The 23,285-nt window shown below is 34.4% G+C and overlaps 1 long non-coding RNA gene across 1 annotated transcript; it reads right to left on the bottom strand.

The window, feature by feature from the left end:
- Positions 1 to 7,891: 7,891 nt before the first annotated feature.
- Positions 7,892 to 13,871, bottom strand: LOC121430326. Its single transcript, XR_005972016.1, has 3 exons — positions 13,658 to 13,871; positions 9,113 to 9,385; positions 7,892 to 8,316 (listed from the first exon to the last, which is right to left on the bottom strand). It is a non-coding gene; the product is annotated as an uncharacterized LOC121430326 (long non-coding RNA).
- Positions 13,872 to 23,285: the final 9,414 nt, after the last annotated feature.

The raw sequence follows: 23,285 nt of genomic DNA, 5'->3' as shown, positions 1-23,285 counted from the left end.
TTCAACTTTTATTTACTGCCATTGTCATCATCCTCTGTATTCTGTATGTATAAAAAGGATTTCTTGTAGTATGTTATTAGATTTTGTTGTGAAGTATGAAAATAAGTTAAAGAGAAATCCCAGTAGTTGCAGTAAACACTGATTTCATGAGAAAATCTGTAAAACAAGGCCTAATTGTCAGTATATCATCGAGGTCTAGATCTGGTACAGTTACATTAACTGAACTTTGTGAATCTTGAAATCTACGCTGAAAAATGTTCACACCGAAGATCCCACCACAGAAAAGCGCACGTGGGACAATGTATATAATATTGCTCAGGCGTCGGGCTCGACGCTCTACCCGAATCCTGTGCTTATTTGCTGATTTCTCAGCAATTACACAATTTCTTCCAGAATCCATTGGCTCATGCGTTTTATTTATACAAACAGACACTTTGGTGGTCAATTTATTGGATTCTGTACGAACTCATTTTGATATCGTTACCAAAACTAGCATTTACCTTTAAATCAAATTGAATTCGATTCAATTAATTTTTAGACTTTGCCGAATAAATACAAGGCTCTAGAACTAAAATTGATTCAAATTAGCTTAGAAACAATAGATCAGTGTTTTCTTTTTCTGAAATACGTTTTCCATTCATTTATGTTTATTGGTCAAAATATTTATTTGTTGATGGCCATATTGGATGAATGCAATGTAGACGTCTTTCTAACTTTCTGTATGAATGTGGACCTCCAAAAAAGTATTGTATGGGAAGTAAAAATCTGCCGTAATTTGTTCTGAGTGAAAAGTTAACTGAATAGAAGAATAATCATAATAAATAAATATAATAATATCTTTATTTTCTCATTTACAGACAAGCCCTATATTTTAAAAAAGGCCAAGAAATTAAAGAATTGGCGAGTGCAATTCAGTTTTCATTACTTTCCTGAAAAGAATGTTAAGGCCCAGGTTACCAGCCCGGAGGGTAAACACTCACCACCCGTTACCTTTCCTCATACCTCATTATCAGCAACGAAGGAGAAACTTATCAGAGTCGATATAAGTGCAGCCAGGAAAAAGACTGGAACGTGGAGATTGACTGTATACAATGAGGGCGGTGCAGGAGTTCATTCAGAGATAAAAATTGAAGGTTCTGATTGGTGTTCCCTGTCCTGATCACATGTAATTGACTAATCCTCCTACTTTCTCTTCATCATTCATTAAGCTTTACTATTGCCATCAACCAATTTCTGAATTGGTAAGTTTAATTGAATGTATCAGCCTATATTGGATCAGTTTTATATTTCTGGATTCAATCTAATTCAAGGAAAACAAGCAGAATTACTCCTAAGACAAAAAACGAGTAAGTGCTAAATTATATATATATAAATAAAGAAAGATGTATCTAGCTATACCTTGTTATATTTTGCTGCTTGTTTGTTTACCGAAATTTTACTCTGTACAAATTCATGCAATTCAGCCTTTGGCTGGTAATTGATTTTTACCACAATAAATACCATTTATCTATCTATCTATTCTCGAAAGTAAAATATGCACAGTAACTGATTTGTTCATCATGTTCATTGCATGAGTGTTTTTTGGTGTTCACATCTTTCATATTAACTCCCCAAGAGAATGCTTTTGTAACTTCAGAATAAACCTTCGATGCTTCCCCCCCTTAAAATCAAGTGTAGTAAAAAAGGATTTAATAAATAATGGATGGGGAGAGCCCTGCTATAGGGTTATCCACACCTCACATTTTCTTTCTCTGTCATTATATTACAACCATTTACAAGAATGCATTATGGTACTTTTCTTTCTATTGTTGTATTAAGTACACTTTTCATATTTTACGATATTTATTTATGCTTACCTATAATAATTTGTATTGTATAATATTATTGTTTGTCTTGTATAATATTATTGTTTGTACTGAGTTGTCGACATTGTTGAAAATGTGGTATGTTTGATATTTCAAGTCAGCTTTTACCTGATTCATTGACCAAGTTAGAAATGCGTTGAAGGGAACGGTATCGTTCATAATAAATCTTGAAATGTGTCGAAGTGTAATGATATTCCTTAGTTAAGTATATATGAATTCTAAGATTGTTTTGCGTATTTGATTTGTTTATTAGGCTCTTTCGTAAACTGGAATCGTATAGTACTCATCATGCTTTTAGAAAGTAATTGATATCATGGAAATGAACTTTTTATAGGATACAAAATTTAAATTGATTTTCATGGTGCATCAATTGATATAATTTTGTTTATTTTGGGGGCAATTCAGTTTCCACAGAAAAAAACTTTGAAAGATCTAAGTAAAGAAAGAAGTTTGCAAATGTCGATCAGCACACGGTAAAACGCGGTTTAAATTTTGTGATATTTGAACTTGAGTTGATAACTTGTTAATATGCACTTAAGTAATCCCGGATGGATGATAAAGACAATCGAAAAATTACTGAAATATCTTTTTTCGGAATCTTCATTTTCTTATACCGTTGATTGTAAAATATACATTTAGACGATTCCATGATAGAAAAACTAGCCATTTTCACAACATTTTTCAACCTGCTGTCCAAATGAACAAAGAACTTTAATTTGCTTTGTGGTAATATCAAAGTACTGCTTGGTAGACATGCAAAAAACTGACAACCAACAAAATCTATGTTGTACATAGGTGAATTAGAACTTAAAATATTGCATGTCGTACGGGACATTTCTGCTTCTCGTACGACACACAAAATTTTCACCTATAATTAACCCATAATCAATTTTAATGTGTTGGTCATTGGTTTTTCACATGACTACCCTCTATAGCTTTATCATTGAAAAAAATGATATCTTTTTGCTCAAGCATTCGGCTAAAAATAGAAATTGTTGTCAAAATGTCCCGTATGACACGTATGGAATCGCCCATTTATGGTATTCAAGATACTAACAATTTGCTATATTTATAGTTCAAAGGTGATAGAGAATCGTATGGTTGTTATATTGCAGTACAAGTGAGATACAGTACAAGAGTTGTAATTGATTTGTCATGAAATACATTATTGGGAGAAATAATGACAGTATGCAGCGGAGGGGGCAGGGTTTAGTTACCCGTCATAATTTTAATACTTTGGGTTGTTTTTACTGATTCTTTTTTTCGAAATTCACCAAAGTTATGCATGAAATCCTTCAAAATCACTTCACAAAATGCAAAATGCTCGCTTTCATTTTTCTTTTCCGAAAGAATTTACACGTCCTGCCCCCTATAATTTCGTTGCGTACGGCCATGAAAAAAAAACTGATCAAAAAACGTATGCAAATGACTTTTCACAAAAATGTGAACTTATCATCATGCCATGATAACGTTCATCTAATTCAAAAGCCTATCTCAGGAAAAAGGTAATCGATTTTACATACATATAGATGAAGAGTAAGGTTTTAAGTTATAAATCGAATCTAAATTACAAAGACATTTTATTGTATTATTAGAAGCTATTACATGATTACAAAAATTTGAATTTTCAGATCTAAAACACCCCTTCATACAATGTGATTTTGAATGATAAAATATTATTCTTGGTAAATAGGTACCCGGTGTATTTACTTTAGTACATTCTGTATCGTCGCCATTGTCTTTCTCAATTTAAATTCATGTCTTTGATATCTGTGATATCAAAAATCATTTCCATTAGTAGGGTGGCAGAAGTTAATAATCTTTTGTAATATTTGACTCATTTTGATATATGAATACATTAGGTAATATGCCTCGTCGTTTTTGTTAAAGTTTAAATTAAAATTACTCTTTAAAGTGTGAATTTTTTCGTTCGTTTTTATTCATAAGACAGATAGAGACAAAGAGACAGGACGAGCGCTAGAGAGTGAGAAGGGGGATAGATGGGGGGGGATGAAAGAGGAGAGGGAAAAGAGGGGGAGAAAGACAGAGATTAAGAGGGAGAGACAAGTAGGGAGAGAATACGAAAGAAAGAGAGTGCGAAGGGTAAAGAGAAAGAGAGGAAGAGGGGGAAGGCGGGTTGGGGGAGGGGGTTCTGGTATTTCGAGAGAAATAAATGGGAAGGGGAAAGTATAAGAGGAGACGGAGAGAAGATACGGAGGAAGAGAGGTGTTTCGACAGACGGGAATGGGATAGGAATATCACAAGAATAACAACATGCTAAACTCCAAACTCAAGTAAACTTTTAAAAATGATCCTCTCTATCCTTCTTTCTTCCTTTCTTTCTTTTCTTTCTTTCTTTCTTTCTTTCTTCCTTCCTTTAATTCTTTATTTTTTCTTTCCTTCTTTCCTATAATCTTTCTTTCTTTCCCTCCTTTGTTTCTTCTTTTTATTTCAATCTTTCTTTTTTCTTCTTTATTTCTTTTCTTCCTTCAATTCCTCCTTTCTTTCCCTCTTTTGTACCTTCTTATTTTATTTCAATCTTTCTTTTTTTTTCTTTCTTCCTTCCTTTCTTTCTTTTTTATTTCGTTCCCTTTTTCCTTTTCTTTCTCTTTTTCTTTCTTTCTTTCTTTTCTTTCTCTCTCCCCTTTCTTTCTTTCATTTTTCTTTTTTTCTTTCTTTCTCTTTCTTTCTTTCAGCCTTTCTTTCCTTCTTTATGGTATTTCGAGACGAATGAATTGAAAGGAGAAAGTAAGAGGAGAAGAAAATAATACGGAGGAAGTAAGATGTTTCGAGAGAAGGCAAGGGGATATGAATATCACAAGAACAATAACTCCAATCTCAAATAAACTTTTACAAAGGATCCTCTCTATATATTCTTCTTTCATTTCTTTCTTTCTTTTCTTTCTTTCTTTCATTCATTTCTTTCTCTCTCCCCTTTCTTCATTTCTCTTATTTATTTATTTCTTCTCTCTCCCCTTCCTTTCTTTCTTTCCTTCTTTTTTCTATTCTTTCGTTCTTTCATTTATTCTTTCTTTCTTTTCTTTCTCTATTTATTTACTTATTTACTTCCTTCCTTTTTTTCTTTCTCTCTCCCCTTGCTTCTTTCTTTTTTTCTTTCTGTCATTTCTCTATATCGTAGGGAGTTTCGTTCCATGACGGATTAAAAAACCTAGATTGTTAAATCCACCCCATGAAGAGAACAACCAAGAAGTCTTTGTCAAAAATTGGTGAATCAAAACAGCAGTTTTGTGATTGATTCTGGACAAACGACTTATTTTCAATTTTTCGTCTGCCTCGTTACTGGTGCTCCGTTCCACCAAGTTTCGACAAAGACCTCCCAGCTGATCTTTGTCATTTGACAGGCATCTTCGATGCTTTTACTGTGTTCTTAAACTCGTCGTGCGTTCCGGAGCAAAAACCTGCCATTGTTTTCTGATAATCCTCCTTCTCCTGTTCACTCTCTATTTAGTTCCCCCTTCCTATTTCCGCGCTCTCTACCCCTCTCTCGATCTTTTCGCCACCCCCCCTATATCTCTGATCTTTTTATGCCCCTCCAATGTGTGTGTCTCTCTCTCCCTTCTCTTCCTTCCTTACTCCCTGTACTTTGCCCCCCACCCGTTTCTCTTCGTCGGACGAGGTGCTTTTTCTTTATTTATTGTTCATTATTACAACAAAATGTTTCAATTCTAATGTCATTTGATATGTATACTCCTTATACTACATCTCGACTTTAAAAGTATTTTTTTTTAGAATTCAATTTATTTTGTGTTCTGTATAACCAAACCTAATCGGGTATCATGACATTTATATCACATACATTCTGAGCTACAAAGCAATCAGTCTTTTCGATGAAAAAAATCTAATCTCGTCCCAAGATGTTTGTGGAAAAAATAAATAATCGACAACTATTTATGTGAAAATAAATACATAAAAGTACTACTATGATGGTATGAAGTTTGAATTTCATAATACAATCTCGAATAACGAAAAATAAAATTTGAAAGCAATACATTTCATTGCAGAATATTAAAACGTTTAAAGTTAAAGTCCACCATAAAGATTTAGATTTGAGTCATTAGAAAAAACGAGCGTAATGTTGATTTTTTTTATCAAAATCGAATGTCAAATAAGAAAATATGAAATTTTAAGCTTTCGCTTTTATTTTACAAAACGGTTATAAGCAAAATTCAGTGATGTGCAATTGAGATGATGAGTCAATGATGTCCCTCACTTAATGTTTCTTCTGTTTTTTATTGTTTGAATTATAAACTATTTCAATTTTTCCAAATTTGACAATAATGACCAACTTGACTGAACCACAAATTTTAAAACAATTGCAATTCCACATGTTGAGGGATTAATAACGCGTTGATCTTTGAATAATAATAATAATAACAAGAATGATAATATTAATGATAACTGTTAATAGCTATACTGCTCATGAACATAATTATGATTATAATAATAATAATGATAATAATAATAATAACAATAACAGTTGGATTTATAAAGCGCTTTTTGCCTGAGGATACAAAGTGGTGCTATTATTACCCCAGCTCCAGCTCGAGCTACCCTCCCCGGCGTTCATTGCATTCAAAGAATTAATCCTGCCGGCTAAAAAAGAAAGTCTATAATACTTTTACTAAAACAAAGGAGAAATAGAAAAAATATTATCTTAGTAATGCAAAAAAATTGTATATTTGAAAAAAAAGTAATACCATCACAATTATTGATTAGTTTAATTTATCAAAAGAAATATATGCATGTGTAGTGATTTGCAAATTCAATATGTAAAATAACGATCAAGAATGTTCCTTAAAGGAAACCAAAACCTCAGAAGAGAAGCAATCTTATTGGAAAGAGTAAAATGAGAGGAACTATTCAAAACAAGTTTCATCAAAATCTGTTGTGAAATAAGCAAAGTATGGACGTTTAAAAGGTCATGTTGTACTTTCTATGGGGATCCTCAAATTGGCAAACATGCTCCAAAGTGGCTGATTTTTATGGACAACTCTCCATTTGTTTTGTACACAATTATTTCAGATTTTCCCCATTATCTTTCAAATTGCATATTGTATCATTCCGAGTATAATGTATGTCATGGGAAAATGTAATTTACACCACATATGTGAAATATGTAAAATAAAGGGGAAAATCTGAAAATTTTTGTACATAACAATTGAAGAGTTGTCTTCAAAATCAGCAATTTTGAAGCATGTTTGCCAATTTGAGGAATCTCATAGAAAGTACAACAAGACTTTTTAAACGCCCATAACTTGCCTATTTCATAACCGATTTTGATGAAACTTGTTTCAAATTGTTCCTCCAATAAAATTGCTTCTCTTCTTGGGTTTTGGTTTCCTTTAAACAATTCAATTCATACTACAGTACCCTTTTTTACGATTTAACACACGATTTCCATCACTGATAATATCAAAATTGAATTCATCTAAAGAACTGAATACTGTAGAACTGAATATCATAGTAGAATACAAATATATTTTGAAACATTTCAAATTTTCCTATAAACTCAGTGACCTTCCCTAGTTTCCGTTCTAAACTATTACATCGTTATAAACTTATCAAAACATAAAAAATAATTGTAAAAAGTACTGATGCAGAATTTTTAAGGCTAATCCTAATGAAAGTTAAAGTTCATTAAAGACCTGTATAAGGTAAATAAAACCAAACCAAACCAGAGATAGAGAAAGAGAGGGAGAAAGAGAGAGAGAAGAAAACAAGTGAAGAATATTTGAATACATTGAATAATACGTTGTAATCACATTTTAATGACTAAGTAGCCTCATACATCATATCACTTTGATATATAATGCTAGAGACAAATCATCAATTGGCTCTAATAAAAAAAGACTGAAATGTCATCCTTTTCAAATGTTCTACTTATCATGTGCTATTTGAATTTTTTAATTGAATGGGTGCAGGGGATAATTCCCCTTCAGTATTTGCTATCACTAGTCAGTGTTTGTAATACAATAGATATCACAAATTTGAAACTCACATTGTCTTGGTGACCTTATTTTTCAAAGTTCCCTTATTCTATTTTGATTACGTGTTTTCCTCCGCACAAATCACAAATCCTCCTAAATCAATAACGATTTTTTTTCTCCATGTACATGTATATACAATATCTTAACAAATGATTTAAAAATTCAAGGTAACTCTGTGGGCCTGCTACAATTTATTTAAGATGACTTACGGATTGAGTTCAAGCTGCTTCTAAAGGACAAATAATAATAATAAAACAATATATAGTGTACTAATCATATTGCTTCGTTTTAAGGAAAGGCTAAAATATGTTTGAAGAACAAAGAAGAAAAAAATGAATTAATGGAAATGTTTATCAGCTCCATTGCAATCAAATATGAAGGTGAGACGATTCTTCTTTGGCAGATACGCAGAAAGTGATATTATCAATGAGCGCTGAATCCATCTGAAAAATACAAGAAGACGTACAAACATTAGATTAAAAAGAGTATAAATCAATCCACCCATACACGCAAATACCACATCTTAGAAACACACCCCTTAACACACCAACACACTGTCTAATCAGATACAAATCGTGAACGCGTCAGTATAATACTCTTGGCTTGAACTTGTTTAGCACATCAATTTAATGTAGGATAAATAAATTAAAAGGATATACAGTATTCTTGAGATCGAACCCCCAACTGGTAATAATAAAATAGTATAAATTATGATAATGACAATAATGATGATAATGATTATAGTCATAATAAGAAGAAATAATATTAATACTAACAATAACAATAACAATGATGATAATAATGATGATAATAATAATAATGATACTACTACTAATAATAATAGATAACGATAATAACAACAACAATGACAATATTAATGATAATAATGTTAATAATAACAATGATGATAATAATACTAGTACTATTAATAATAGTAGTAATGATGAACGATGAACTAAACTTGTATCGCGCCACATCCACCCTGGAGAACGCTCGAGGGGTGTTTGTGAGCGAGTGTAGTGTGATGGATGCACTGCAAAACATGGTTATTTCAAACAACCCCCCAAAAGAAAGTTTAACTTAACCATTAACCATCAGCCAAACATTGTAAGACAGCAATGAATGCTTCTGTATAACAGATTGCATGTTTGTTTTGCGAAAAGGAAGAAGCAGATACTAATTATGCAAGGTAATTTTGCATAAGCACATGATGATAATAAAAAATGATTGCTAGTTTACCTGACTTGAATCACTTCTTTTTCCTACTAGCTCCTGCACGTTTGGTTTTTCCACCAGCTCCTCTACGTTTGATTTTTCCACCTGCTCCACCACGTTTGGTTTTTCCACCAGCTGCTCTACGTTTGGTTTTTCCACTAGCTCCCACACGTATGGATGTCCTTCCAGATCCCCCACGTTTGGTTTTCCCACCAGCTCCTCCTCGTTTGATGCTCCCACCTCTTGCCTTAAGTTTTTTCGCAGACTTTGGAGTTCCCTTACCTTTCTGAGATTTTTCTGTGTGTTTAGAGAGGTTAAATGATTAAGTAGTCTCGAAGGCATAATTTTAAATTCTTGTTCCATTTAACACCCTGCTTAATGTACGTATTCAGACCTTGTTTCTAACTTGTAAAAGAAAAGAGTGCGCCTAATACGTTAAGTAGGCCATACTGCCCTGAGTCCCCATTGCAGGAAGAACTGCAATCAAACACTTCTTCAAACATCAAACGTAACTTGACTTTCAACCAATGGAATGTGCGTATTACACTGCAAAATCTCTGATGTTGATTTAACACCAGCCCGAAATCTATATATGTCCACACTAGAGAAGTGTTAAACAACACCATTTTCGTTTTGGTCTAACACCAGGTAGGTGTTTGTACAACACCAATAAGTATTAAAACAGCATCGGCTTGATTCCAAACTGGTGTTGTTTCAATACTTCTCTGATGTGGACATATATAGATTCCGGGCTGGTGTTAAATGAACACCGGAGCTTTTGCAGTGCAACGTGTTTACGTAAACATGGTCAAAGGTCAGGAGTCAACTGGTATGAAGCCTAGAGTGGTACTCCTAGGGGTAGTGTGCTCGATCCCTGTCTATATTCTTGGCATAACATTAATGATCAGATCTTCCCAATTCAATGCCTTTTGCGGATGATAAAAATCTTTATGCCTGCTCAAATTTATCTGGGTCTTGTCAGCAACTTCCCAATGACATGCCACTGTTAGAAAGCTGGGCTGAGAAATGGCAACTTTGCTTCCACCCAGACAAGTGTATTGTTCTGAAAGTTGCTCGTGTGCAGTCTGCATTTGAATATCACAGGGGTAAAGAAGATGATTCTGTATTTCTTAAAGTCGGGTAGTGAGGGACCTTGGAGTACTAGTTGATGCACGACTCACCTTCAAAGACCTCATCTCACAAACTGTCTCTAAATCAAATAAAGAGCTGGATGTAATGAGGAATTCAGTAAATTTGGACGAAGGGACAGTGAAACTTATATGTTTAAGATTCCAATAAGACCGTTATTAGAATATGGCCATTCAGTTTGGTCACCGTTTAGAATAGGTGATCACAAACGGCTAGAGAGTGTGAAACAAAGAGCAATCAAGCTAATCCCACGACTGATGAACTTGTCCTATTTAGAGCGGCAGCATCACTTGAAACTACCATCTCTTCTTCACAGACGTTGAAGGGGGAGATATGATTTATTATTCATGTATAAGTTTATGAATGGTATCTATGACTCTAGCATAGATCTGCTTGTACAAATTGAGGACGGGAGGACTAGAGGTCATTCCCAGTAACTTGAGAAGCAATTTGCAAGGCTTGATGTAAGGAAGTTCTTCTTTTGAAATCGAATTATAAGTTCTTTGAACAGTCTTCCAAAAAATCTGGTTTCAGCACCTTCTGTAAATTCCTTTGATAATCACTAGAAGGATATTGCTTTACGACTTTGAATAATGGATTGTCTGTCTTGCCACATGTAACTAATTGAAACTGATAGTGTGGATCATACAGTTTATTCCCTTGGATTGAATAACAGGCATAGTCCTAAAGCATCGTTGGATAAAGTAAGTAAAGTATTTTTTTGTTGTTCAGAAAAAGTGACACTGTAGTGCAAGCAGTGGCCACGACTGGACTTTCCTTTATAAATTATATTATGCTATGGTTAGACCAGGGGCTGTGATCCTGGAAGGGCATAGTTCCCACCCCACTATTTGAAGCACTGAAAAGTGCCCCTTTCATGCAAGGAACATTCCCCCCTTGCACCTGAGAAGGACCCGTTTTATTTGTGAGCAAGTGCCCCTTGCCTTCTTGTAAGTGCCCTTTCTTGAATCAGTCCCCTATTTAACCAAGAAAAGTGCCCCTCACGAACGTGTTCTGTGTCTATTTCATATCTGAGAAGAACCCGTTTCGTGTGAAACAAGAAAACAATCTTCTCATACTACTTATGAAGGGAAAAGACTTGTTAGAATAATCCTTCGTGCCTTAGGTTTATTTTCTGAATATTATGTCTAAATTTATCTTTTTAATTGGGTTTTCGTTTTAAAATATCAACATTTTTGCTCGCTCGCTTAGCTCGTAGCTTCCTAAAATGTTACGTGATACGACATATCTAGCCCCCTTAAACTTTTGGCTATTACACCGCTGTAGATCTTTTTTAAGATAGTGCCCTTTTAGAAAGAAATGGTGCCATGTTTCCCCTGTGCTCCATATTTTCAACTTCGCTCCGCCGCCCCTGAGTTAGACTCGAGGATAGGGTCTAGTAGGCCCGTATTCCATAAACGAGATAGGCATGCTTAAGTCAAAAATCTAAGCATTTTGTCTTATTTTCTGTCTAAGATAAAATTCTTAGCAAAAACGCGTATTCCATAAAGAATTGGCTAAGAATTTTGTCTTAGAATTTGGCTAAGAGGTTTTGCGCAACTAAGACAGATATAGGATGAATGGCTAAGTAACTTTTCTTAAAACTGCAGATTCTATATTTCATAAATACAACATGGCTAAGAATTTAGCCCTAACTTTAAGACAGCTGTGAGTTGTCTTAATTGTATTTAGTTTCAAGGTAATTCAGCCAACAGAATTTATACCTATATTGCATTTCGAGCTCCTGCCTTATTTTTTAAACCGATTTTCATGAAATTTTGAACACACATTGGTCTTAAGGTAAGGAGGTGGAAGATGTTTTTCTTTTTCAGAAATTGTGTTGCCATGGTAACAATATATTATGGCCAAATTTTTGCCGTTTAAAATACTTCATTAATTTTCTACCAATTTTCATGAAAGTTGGCTCACACATTGGATTTGAGGAAAAGATGTGCAAGACACATTTATGCATGTGTCGGAAATTGTGTTGCCATGGTAACGGCATATATTGGCAAAAATTATGTATAAATCTTGCTGTTCCAACTACTTCCTCAGTTTTTATCGAATTTTCATTAAATGTGGCACAAACATTAGTCTTGATGTGAAGATGTGGAAAACATATTTTATGCCTATATAAAAAATTGTGTTGCCATGGTAACAAAAAATACCAAAAATAAATGAAAATCTTGTGATTGAATTACTTTATCAGTTTTCAACTGGTCCATTCTCCTAAAAACTTGGCATACACATCAGTCCTGAGTTGAAAATGTGCAAGAATATTTTTTGTCTGTATCAGAAATCGTGTTGCCAAGGTAACAACATATCATATAATGAAATTAGGTGAAAATCTTGTGGTTTGAAACCCTTTTTAGTTTTCAACCAATTCTTATAAAAGTTGGCTCACACATTGATTTTGAGGTATAGATCTGCAAGACATATATTGACATATAAGTCTATATTGGAAAATTTGTTGCGTGAACCAATTTTTCTTTGGCCGGTCGAGACAAGTATTTCCTAATAAAACCAATATTTCGCAATTGGTAGCGAACTGATCTACAAATAAAAGAAATGTGATTCTGACATGTGAGAATAAAAAACTATACCAAGATTGCAACAAGAACTTGACAGATTTACAGTGAGGCCAGAAAATGAGATTGAGTCGATGTGGATTTTACTAAGATGTACCGGTACTTTGGAGCCAAAAAGAAGAAATTCACATTTGGCTGGATTCAACTTAATGCTACATGTAGATCCCTAGGCTGCTTCCTTTTTCAGAGCCTACTGCAAGATGAATAGATCTAGACTAGCCTACATTTATTATTTTTTAGAACTAGAATCTATATTTTGATAGATTCTACAAGTCTCTTCTTTAGATCTCGACCTATAACTATTAGCACCTAGATTGTTATAGTTCTTCTTGTACTAGATCTAGATAGGGTCTAGCTTTTAGTCTTATTTTTCGTCTAGATCTAGGCCTACGTTAGAGATTCTAGATCAAACAGTAGACTAGTCTGACTAGATCAGCCAGTCCTAACGTTAGGGCTACCGGCTAGGCTAGTTGTAATTAGTTTCAATAAAATCCAAATTTTTAAGAAAAAACAACTTTAGTCACATTTTTGCAAGTTTGTTGCAGTGACCTCTGCAGCAATTTATCATTAAGAAGGTCACTGAAGGTCATAGAATTTAAGTTTGGCTTAGCCATATCGCCTGACTTGAGACAAATGTCTTAAAGTTTATAGAATATCGTTAGGGAAGATTTCTTAGACAAGCAAAATGCTAAGACAAATTGCTAAGACTTAAGCAAAAACCTTATCTTGTTTATGGAATACGGGCCCTGATTCTAGACCCCCAAGCAAGGGTACATGTAATAATACATAACAGGAACGGCAACGCTAGCAGTTGGTTTTCAGATCTACTTACTGGGAGGTAGGCCTAGTAGTTTGGTGGTTAACTCTATTCCATCCAGTCTGTAATATGTCCCTCGCTTCCAAGTTGCCTTTACTTTAGTTTCAGTCATATTTATTTAGTTATCCTCTAGACCTATAGACAATGATACCTTGCACTATGAAATTATATTGACTATTTAGGCTTGAATTCAAAATGGCGAAATTTTTGGAATCTAGCAACACGTAGGCCTATACATTTTTGAAATAGTGCCGGCTGGTAATGAATGCATTAAAACAATTAGGGGCGGGTCTTAGCTTACTTGTAGTTTTCTCGGTGCAGACCTTGTTCATGAAATCCCCAAAATGCACGTCAGAAATCCTGAAAATGTTTACACTCATTATTTTCTTTTAATCTTCAAAAGTCTCATTTCGTGAAATGTAAAGAGGAACAATTTTAGAAAATGGTGGATATGTTTAATATTTCAAACTTTCTCCTCCAGGGCGCTGTGAATTTATTCATGTTTTTGTTTTTTGCTTACAATTCATTTCTGTAAGATTTCCTACTTTTTGTAATTTCAATCGATTCATCAATTAGGTAGGTCCATAGTTTTAAATGACAGACTCCATATGAGAACAAAAATGATGATCAAATTCAATTTTAATAGAAATTTGATTTATAATCATATTGTAATTTTAGAAGGATGGTAAAGTACGATTGGCCCAAGGAGTACCTAATTAAAAGAATCGGATTACAAAAATAATCACAATAAACACGTATATAGTTTTCATTTCATAATTTTGTCTAGGTCCTATTACCCTACTTTAGGCCTATTTTCATCTTATAATTTATCGAAATTATCATAAGAATAAAATAATATATGCCCCGTATCAAGATATTTTTGATAGCACAATAATCGACACTGATATGGGTGATATCCTAAATTATAAGGAAGTAAACAGAGTCTCAAAATATATACCAGATAATTGTTTTACCTCGTTTCTAAAAATAAAATACTTACCAACACCTCATTTTTAGGGATTTGTAGATTTTTTGACACCTTAAATCCAACACTCAAGAATAGCACTTTAATTACAAAAAACTTCTTTGACCACTCTCAGTTCAAGAGGGGAGGGGGAGTATTAAAGTGGAATTCCACCCAAACGCTAAATTGATTCAATTAATATCAGAAAAAAGGTATGTCGAAATTTTGGTTACACTTCGTATTTCCGAAGCTTCGTAATTCCGAAGGTTCTTTATTCCGAAGGTTCGTAATTCCGAAACACGTAAATTGCCTATACCTCGATGTTCGTTAATCCGAAAACGAAAAAGGGTTCGTTAATCCGAACATTTGTGGCGTAATTCCGACGATTCGTTATTCCGAAGGTTCGATAATCCGAAAACGAAATAAGGTTCGTTGTTCCGAAGGTTCGTTAATCCGAAAACGAAATAAGGTTCGTTGTTCCGAAGGTTCGTTAATCCGAAAACGAAAAAAGGTTCGTTATTCCGAAGGTTCGTTGATCCGAAAACGAAATAAGGTTCGTTTTTCCGAAGGTTCGTTAATCCGAAAACGAAATAAGGTTCGTTAATCCGAAAACAAAATAAGGTTCGTTTTTCCGAAGGTTCGTTAATCCGAAAACGAAATAAGGTTCGTTAATCCGAAAACAAAATAAGGTTCGTTAATCCGAAAACAAAATAAGGTTCATTAATCCGAAAAATGAAAACCGGGAAAGCAGAGGCAAGGGGAGGGGGGCGGGGGACACTGTTGCGGTTCAATTATCATATGAGGATGGGAAGGCAAGGGCGGCCGAACGAATTTTCGTTGGGGGTAAAGCCAAAAAATGAAACTCATACGTCAAAATTGGGACTGTGGTGATATTTTCACCTTAAGATTATCATCTGCTTGAAGTCATTGTCTGTTTGAAAGTGATTAAGTAGAGAATAACTTTTTTGAAGTGACTTCTTATTATGGCAAAATGTATATTTAGGCTTTATTTTTCGGGAGAGAGTATAATGAGCGAGCGGCTTTGTAAAACAAATTCAAAGGTGAAGTTGTATAACGTTTTTTGTGGTCAGTTATTCTTAAAATGGCATTATTGCGAGGTGTTGCGAGCGTGAATCACAAGCTAAACTTTAGGTTATTTCAATAAAAAATGAAAATTAGTTTTTAAAAATCCGAGCAGATTTCTGCTGTCATTAAAAAGATGTGCATCTAACTAAAGAATTAACACGAGCGCAAAACGCGAGCTTAAACATACTGACCAGAAAAGGAACCTGTTAAAGAAAGCATTTAGTGACCTCTTTAGGATGCATATTTCACCAATCGAATGAGAGTGCGAAGCGCAAGCTGAAATTTTTCAATATTCCAGCCTGAAAACTTAACTTAACTTGTATACTTTAAAAAGAGTATTTTATTTCGAAAAAACATGAAAAACGGCATATTTATTTTTGAAAAAGGAACTTTCCCATTTTGGAAAATATTAATTCCCCTGTTTTTTTATTCCATTTTTGATGCCCCCTGCCTCCCTCCCGGCGGATCCAACTTTGGTCAAATAGAGGGGGGGGGGGATTTTTTTTAGCCATATTTTCCTTGATCGGCAGTTTAAAGTTGATTTTTGTTTGTTTCTTTGAAAGGGTAGTCCTAACAGTCAATAATTAGCTTTATCCTTATAAAATAAAGTAAATATGTAATAACATGATAAACCCTTTTTAAATAATGCGAGCGCGAGCTATATTTTTGTTAATATGATGGGCAATATGTTTGTGATCTTCAAAGCGAGATGCCTATGTAACTAAATTTAGATAATAAAAGAAGCGCGAACAGAATTTTTAAATATATAAGCTCTGATCTGATCTAAAGGGGACATTTTAAGAACTTTTTGCAGTTAGCCATGAAGACGATGCGTGTTTTAGCCAATGGCGGCGGAACGTATTTTTTTTTTTGGGGGGGCAAAGTAAAAAAAAGGGGGCCAATAGGGGCAATTTGGTGCAAACGGATATTTTCACCATTAGATTATCATCTGTGTAAAGAGGTTGTGTGTTTTTGTAGTAACTAAATTGAGCACAATTTTTTAAGTGATCACTAAACATGCTAAAGTTATATATTTACGTTTCATTTCTGCGAGCGTAGAGAGCAAGCGGTTTGGGGGAAAAAGTCAAATCTGAAGATGTAAAATTCACCTTTTTGGTCAATACTGTGAAAAGGGCATCCTTGTGAGATGTTGCGAGCGAATCACGTGCTCAAACTTTTGGAAATTTCATGTGGGCCTAGAATGATGATATTGATATAGATATCATTTACCCAGGGAAGCCACTTCAGTTCTGAAAACTATTCTCCCAGCTATTATTTTTTTTACAAGAATGCTATAGAATGTCCAGTTTTCAGGTTGGAAAATCGGGAAAATTTGGCTCACGTTTCTCGCTCGCATCAAGTATTGTTTATTGAGGAACTCATTCTATTCCTGGTTACAAAAAAGAAGTATGAAATGTCCAGTTTTCAGGTTGGAATATCACACATTTTAAGCTTGCGGTTCGCGCTCTCATTATAGTTCGTGAGATATATATTCTATTCATGAGTCCCTAAATGCAGTCCTTAAAAGATTACTTTCTGAAGCCTGTTGCATAAAACTTTTTACCTGAGAAAACTCTGGTAAAAACTGAAAACTAAGGTTAGTCTGATTTCCGCCAATTACTTTAGCACAGGGCAAAAACTCCTGTAAAAACAATCTGAGTTTTCTCAGGTAAAAAGTTTCATGCAACGGGCCCCAGGTCAGTATATAAACAAATTACAACTCGCCCTCGCATTAATTCTTTAGAAAGATACACATCTTTCTCACGATTACAAAAAATGCTCCGAATGCTCACTTCACGTCTTGTTACATGAAATGTCTACTAGTTTCAGCTTGCGATTCGCGCTTTCAACATCTCACAAGGATCATTATTAGTATTATTTTTATTTTTATTACCAGCAGAAGCTGTTATTAAAATGACATCCCCTCCAATACAAATCCTATTATCTAGAGGTTGCTCGCACGCTTCCAACACACTTGATCCCCTGCATCTTTAATTAAACCATTTGCTTATAGGCAGCAATTGCTCAGATAAAATCGAAATTAGCCTATGCTTGATCAGGGCGCCATTCTTAATGAAATACATGCTTTGGCCCGAACACACATCATCGATCGTTATTACTATCATTGCATAATATCGTGTAATCTTGTAATGACAACATCGTTTTTGTTACCAAAATGAATTATTTTCATTTTCGGAAATACGAACCTTATTTAATTTTCGGATTAACGAACCTTATTTCGTTTTCGGATTAACGAACCTTATTTCGTTTTCGGATTAACGAACCTTATTTCGTTTTCGGATTAACGAACCTTCGGAATTACGAACCTTATTTTGTTTCGGATTAACGAACCTTCGGAATTACGAACCTTATTTCGTTTTCGGATTAACGAACCTTCGGAATTACGAACCTTATTTCGTTTTCGGATTGACGAACCTTCGGAATTACGAACCTTCGGAATAACCGAACCTTCGGAATTACGAAGCTTCGGAATTACGAATGTATGTGGAAATTTTAATACAAAAAAAAATCGGTTAGAAGTAACGGAATTATGAATTTTTTGAGGATTTGATTTTGTGACGTCATCGGTGCATAGCTCCATGTTGTGTTTTGCAATGTAAACTCCCCTAAATACAATTTAAAGAAATGAATGAACGTTGTTATTTTGCGCAGGGTATATGTCACCCAAACACATAACAAAAATCATCAAGTTCTATGAAAATGTTGGAATTGAGGAGATATCGGGGAACTGCCCACGTAAACGTCACAAATTAAAATCTTTAAAGCTATTATAAATTTCCCACATAATATTGAGTGTTCCCTAATAGGCGCTTCTTGCCCAGATGTGCATTATGGACATGGAACGATGGGACAATAGGACTTGCTTTTACAGTAGCGTACAGGTAGTCCTATATCATATTTATCACGTAATTATATTGCTGTTTGGTGTCTTATTTAGATTCAGATATTTCTTTTTTCTATAATGCAATCAGGTACAAATGTAAATTCAATTTGTTCGCACGAAATAATGTAGAATGCCTCATGATACCTGCAAAGATTGCATGATACATATACTTAAATACAAATCAACAAACAAAGATAGTGAAATTAAGATAAAGGCCGGGGAGGGGGGGGGGTAATACCATTTAAGGTATGGCTATTATATTTTGCAGGGATTGAAAAAGGAACAAATGTGTTCAATATGGCTTTAAATATTAAAAAAAACTAAGGGATTGGAGCTGCTGAAATTTATTTTCCCCTCCAATGAAAGAAGAACCCCCGCCCCTAATAAAAAAAAATGGTCAGTGTCCTTCGAGAAGCTGATGACGTGCTAAAATAATGATTCCATTCTATTTTCATATTTCTTGTGACCACGAGCATAAGATTGATAATAGTCTCTTAGCTGCCCAAAGTGCATGCTATTATGAAGGGAAGTGAGACTTGCCCAATAGAGAAAAAATAGGAAAAAAATGCGTGGGAAAAGGTCAAAATTTAAACTGATTTTCTGGATATACGTCATTGCATAAAATTAGATTTTAAATCGCGAAAAGTCAAATTTCATTCCCTTTGCTCTCTAGCGACTATTTTAAATAGAATTTTCACCTTTGTTTGCCAGGTTGTGCGCTTCCATAGTTTTGATTCATTCACTGAGGAAATGAACGGCAAAGTTCTGTTCTCAGTAACGGCAGTCGCATGGTCTTTCTTAATTACGACTGTAGATGGCGCTCTTGATTTAATTGAACCAATCATGTTTAGTACAGCAAATTCATTTCATCAATGACCAAGGTTTTCAGATATTCGTCATGATAGTCAATGTTTGGATGTTGTAAAATAACCACTTAACATGCCTAAAAGAGTGGATTAAACTTGTTAATTTAGGGAAGAGAAGCACATTAACAACACGTGATCTAGGGTAGATATGAAGTTAGTGCTAAAATATGCATGTATTTACATTATGAATTACGAAAGAGAAAGCAAATCTACTCATCTCTAGACTTACTTTTACGAAACGAAGAACAGTTTCATGTCAGATCCGGGACTCTTCTTGAACTCGTATGAATTTATGATAGATATCGTCGTTGGCTCTTGGCGCCGACGCACAACACCTAATACTACTTCGACGACGACGACGACTACTGCGACTACTGCGACAACTAATACGACCTTCACTGCTACTGCTACTTGTGCTACTGCTGCTGCTACTACTTCTACTACTACTTGCTACACTTGCTGATTTTGTTAGAATACATCAAAATACAGGAAGTACTTTAATTGTAATCATTATTAATATACGCATCTCACTAATAAAATATTACGAGCGCGAAGCGCGAGCTGAAAATTTACGAAATTCAGACCTGCAGAGGGGTATTTTAAGGTTTGATTTTAGGAATTCACGAAGATCATACGTATTTCACTAATCAAATGATACGAGCACGAAGCGCGAGCTGAATTTGTGTATTTATTTACTCCAAACAAGGACTATTTTTTAGGAATCCATGAATAGTATACATATCTCACCGTAGTCATCTAATGCGAGTGCCAAGCGCTTGCTGATTTTGTTAGAATTACATCAAAACACAAGAAGCACTTTTTGTAGTCATTGTAATCCTGATTATCATACACATCTCACTATTCAAATATTGCCAGCGCGAGCTGAAAATTTAGACCTGAAGAGGGGCATTCTCAGGTTTGTTTGTAGGAATTCACGAAGACCATACGTATTTCACTAACCAAATGATGCGAGCGCGAAGCGCGAGCTGAAAATTCTTGATATTCAGATCAGAAAGAAGGGGTATGCGAACGTGTAAGCACGGACAAAAATATTTTATATTAAGACCTTAAAATGGGGCAATCACTTTAAGTAGTCATGAAAAAGAAGCCACTACATAATCCCTTAATGCTTGTGGTTTTGTGTCTCACTTTTCCCTTTGACTCTTTATTACCTTTTCTATTTCTCTCTCCTTCCCCTCATTCTGTTTCTACTACTTCTTCCCTTTCTTTCCTCATCCTTTTCCTTCTTCATCATTTGATTCTTTTCAGTATCTCCTTCCCTTTTCTTTTACCCTTGCTTCTTTCTTTTCACCTTTTGTCTCTGCCTGTTTATTCCTTTTCCTTCTCATTATCACAGTCCTTCTCTTCACTTTTCAGTTTTTTTCTCAACTCTTCCTCCTTTTTCGCTTTTCTCCATTCTCTTTTTTTTCAACACAAACATTATGCACTCTATTTTTCATCTTTTTTTTGTTTAAGGATGTAATCTGGTACAATACAGACAAATTCTACTCTTTCTATCTTCACAGTTTACTATGTTGAAATCGAATTATCTACCAGTGAGCTTTGAAGCTCCTTGCTATAACTTCAACAGTTTTGTTTTTAAAGTAGCCTCGTTACCGTTCTCTCTTGTCCTTTTGTTTCGTTCTATATTTACGCTGTATTCCAAATTAAGTTGTTTTCACTATTGATCAATTACTCCATCTCGTTTTCTATGCTATTGTTCTTGTTTGTTTTTTGTTTAGTTTTTTTTCATCCGCTTTCTAATTTAATTGCTGCTTCGTTTTTTTTTATCTTCTGCCCCTTTTCTCCTCACTCTTGTTATTCTGCCTATATTTTTCTCCTTATCCTTCGTCTCTTGTGTATTCATATATTTAATTTATTCCTTAATTGTATATGATCTGGTAGTTTTTTGCATAATTTGTATGTCTCATCTATGACTTTGTATTTTTTTGTTTTAGTTCTGTAATTCTTAACGTCATTTTGAACTCATTTTGTCTTATAAGTTTCTCTTTGTGTACCATATCTGTTGTTTTATTGTATTATGTTTTTGTTGTTAAATGCCACACTTTGTTTATTCCTTATGATTTCAATCTTTTACATTGTAAAAACTTTTTTATAATTCGGCTCTGTGCTGTGATGGAAGTTTTTTTTATCTAAATAAACCATTTTGAATTGAATTGAAAAAACAATAGTAATTCAAAGTGCGAGGAAACATATTTTGTGTATATTAAAGACCCTGACCGGTGTAAAAACAATCATATATCAAAATAAAGGTAATGGTTCATAGAATACAAATATACCAAAGATATTACATAATATATCTCCTTCCATTTCTTAAAAATATTAAATAAAAATCAAAGAAACTTCTCCTCCAATGTACGCTTCGATTGAGCACCCCTACGTCGCCTGGAAATGATGGCGTCACGTTGTGTCTGGAGGGTTGTGATTCCATAGGTTTGTATACAAAAGCATTGGGTAATTTCTTCCATTTCCATGTTATGAATCCATTTTTTTTTTCGTTTCCAGATGAAAATGGCACTCAAATTTATTCACTGTTCAAATTGATGTAAACCTACAACTATTCACTACCTTTTTTGTGATTTCTTTGTTTGGCTCTTATTGGGCCTAAATTGCTATGTCAGGAAAAGTTGTTATACATAATTAAAATGCAATTAGAATTGAAATCTGCGCCAAATAAGCAGGAAATAAAATATGGCAAAAACTAGATCAAAACTGTAGATTTCATAAATTCAAGCTTGTGGGAAAAAATATATGTGTATCCCTCTGTGATAGAAGTAAAGAGAATGAAATGCGTTATCTTGAAAGCAAAAAAAAAAACACCCAGTTTTACTGTGTACAAACCTATGGAATCACGACGCTTCTTACACAACGTGACGTCACGGTATCGAGGCAGGTGAAAAGCACAATAAAGCCTATTTTCTAAGCCGGGTTCGAAGCCCGATAATTGGAATATTCTTAAGCCAAATACTCAGCTGGGCAGCGATGAAAATGCATAAAGCATACATTGCTGTATTTAGAAGCTTATAAGCTTACGATTGGTATATAATTTATCAATTTCATTTTTGGGTCTGGTCTGGGTCTTTAACTTGATTTGACAACGTCAGGTCTCTCAAATATACTTGAAAACTAAAGTGTTCCGAAAAAAGTATTTGATCTATTATATAAACAGACAATGCGAGCACCAGGAATAGTGAAGAAATAGGTCCTGATCAAATTATGTCCCTTCTTTTCCCTCTCCTCAATTTTCACCCTTCCTTTTCTTGGGGGGGGGGGAGGTCCCATGGATCGAAGTAGTTATAGTAGTAGTGTAGTGTTCCGAAAAAAATATTTGATCTATTACATAAACAAACAATGCGAGCACAGGAACAGTGAAAACATAGGCCCTGAGCAAATTATGTTTCATAAATTTATGAAAAAATTCTTATAACAAAACATTATTATGATATAATATAATATTAAAAGGAACAAAAATGTCTTCTTTCCCATTACGTTTCTCTTCCTTTCTCCCCCTCTTTTTCTCATTTTCCCCGTTTTTTTTGGGCGAGCCGATTGGGGTGGGGGGCACGTGCCCCCATGCCCCCCGTAGTTACGCCACTGACTACTACTATTTCTACTACTATTACTACTACTACTACTACTACTACTACTACTACTTTTAAAACTCCTTCTACTACTACTACTACTACTACTACTACTACTACTACTACTACTGATACTACTACTACTACTATTACTACTACTACAACTACTAATACTACTACTACTACTACTACTACTACTACTACTACTACTACTTCTACT

The sequence above is a fragment of the Lytechinus variegatus genome, chromosome 16 (assembly GCF_018143015.1).
Source record: "Lytechinus variegatus isolate NC3 chromosome 16, Lvar_3.0, whole genome shotgun sequence".
Lineage (NCBI taxonomy): Eukaryota > Metazoa > Echinodermata > Echinoidea > Temnopleuroida > Toxopneustidae > Lytechinus > Lytechinus variegatus.
The sequence above is the reverse complement of the archived record's forward strand: the minus strand, read 5'-3'. Positions and strand labels throughout refer to the sequence as shown.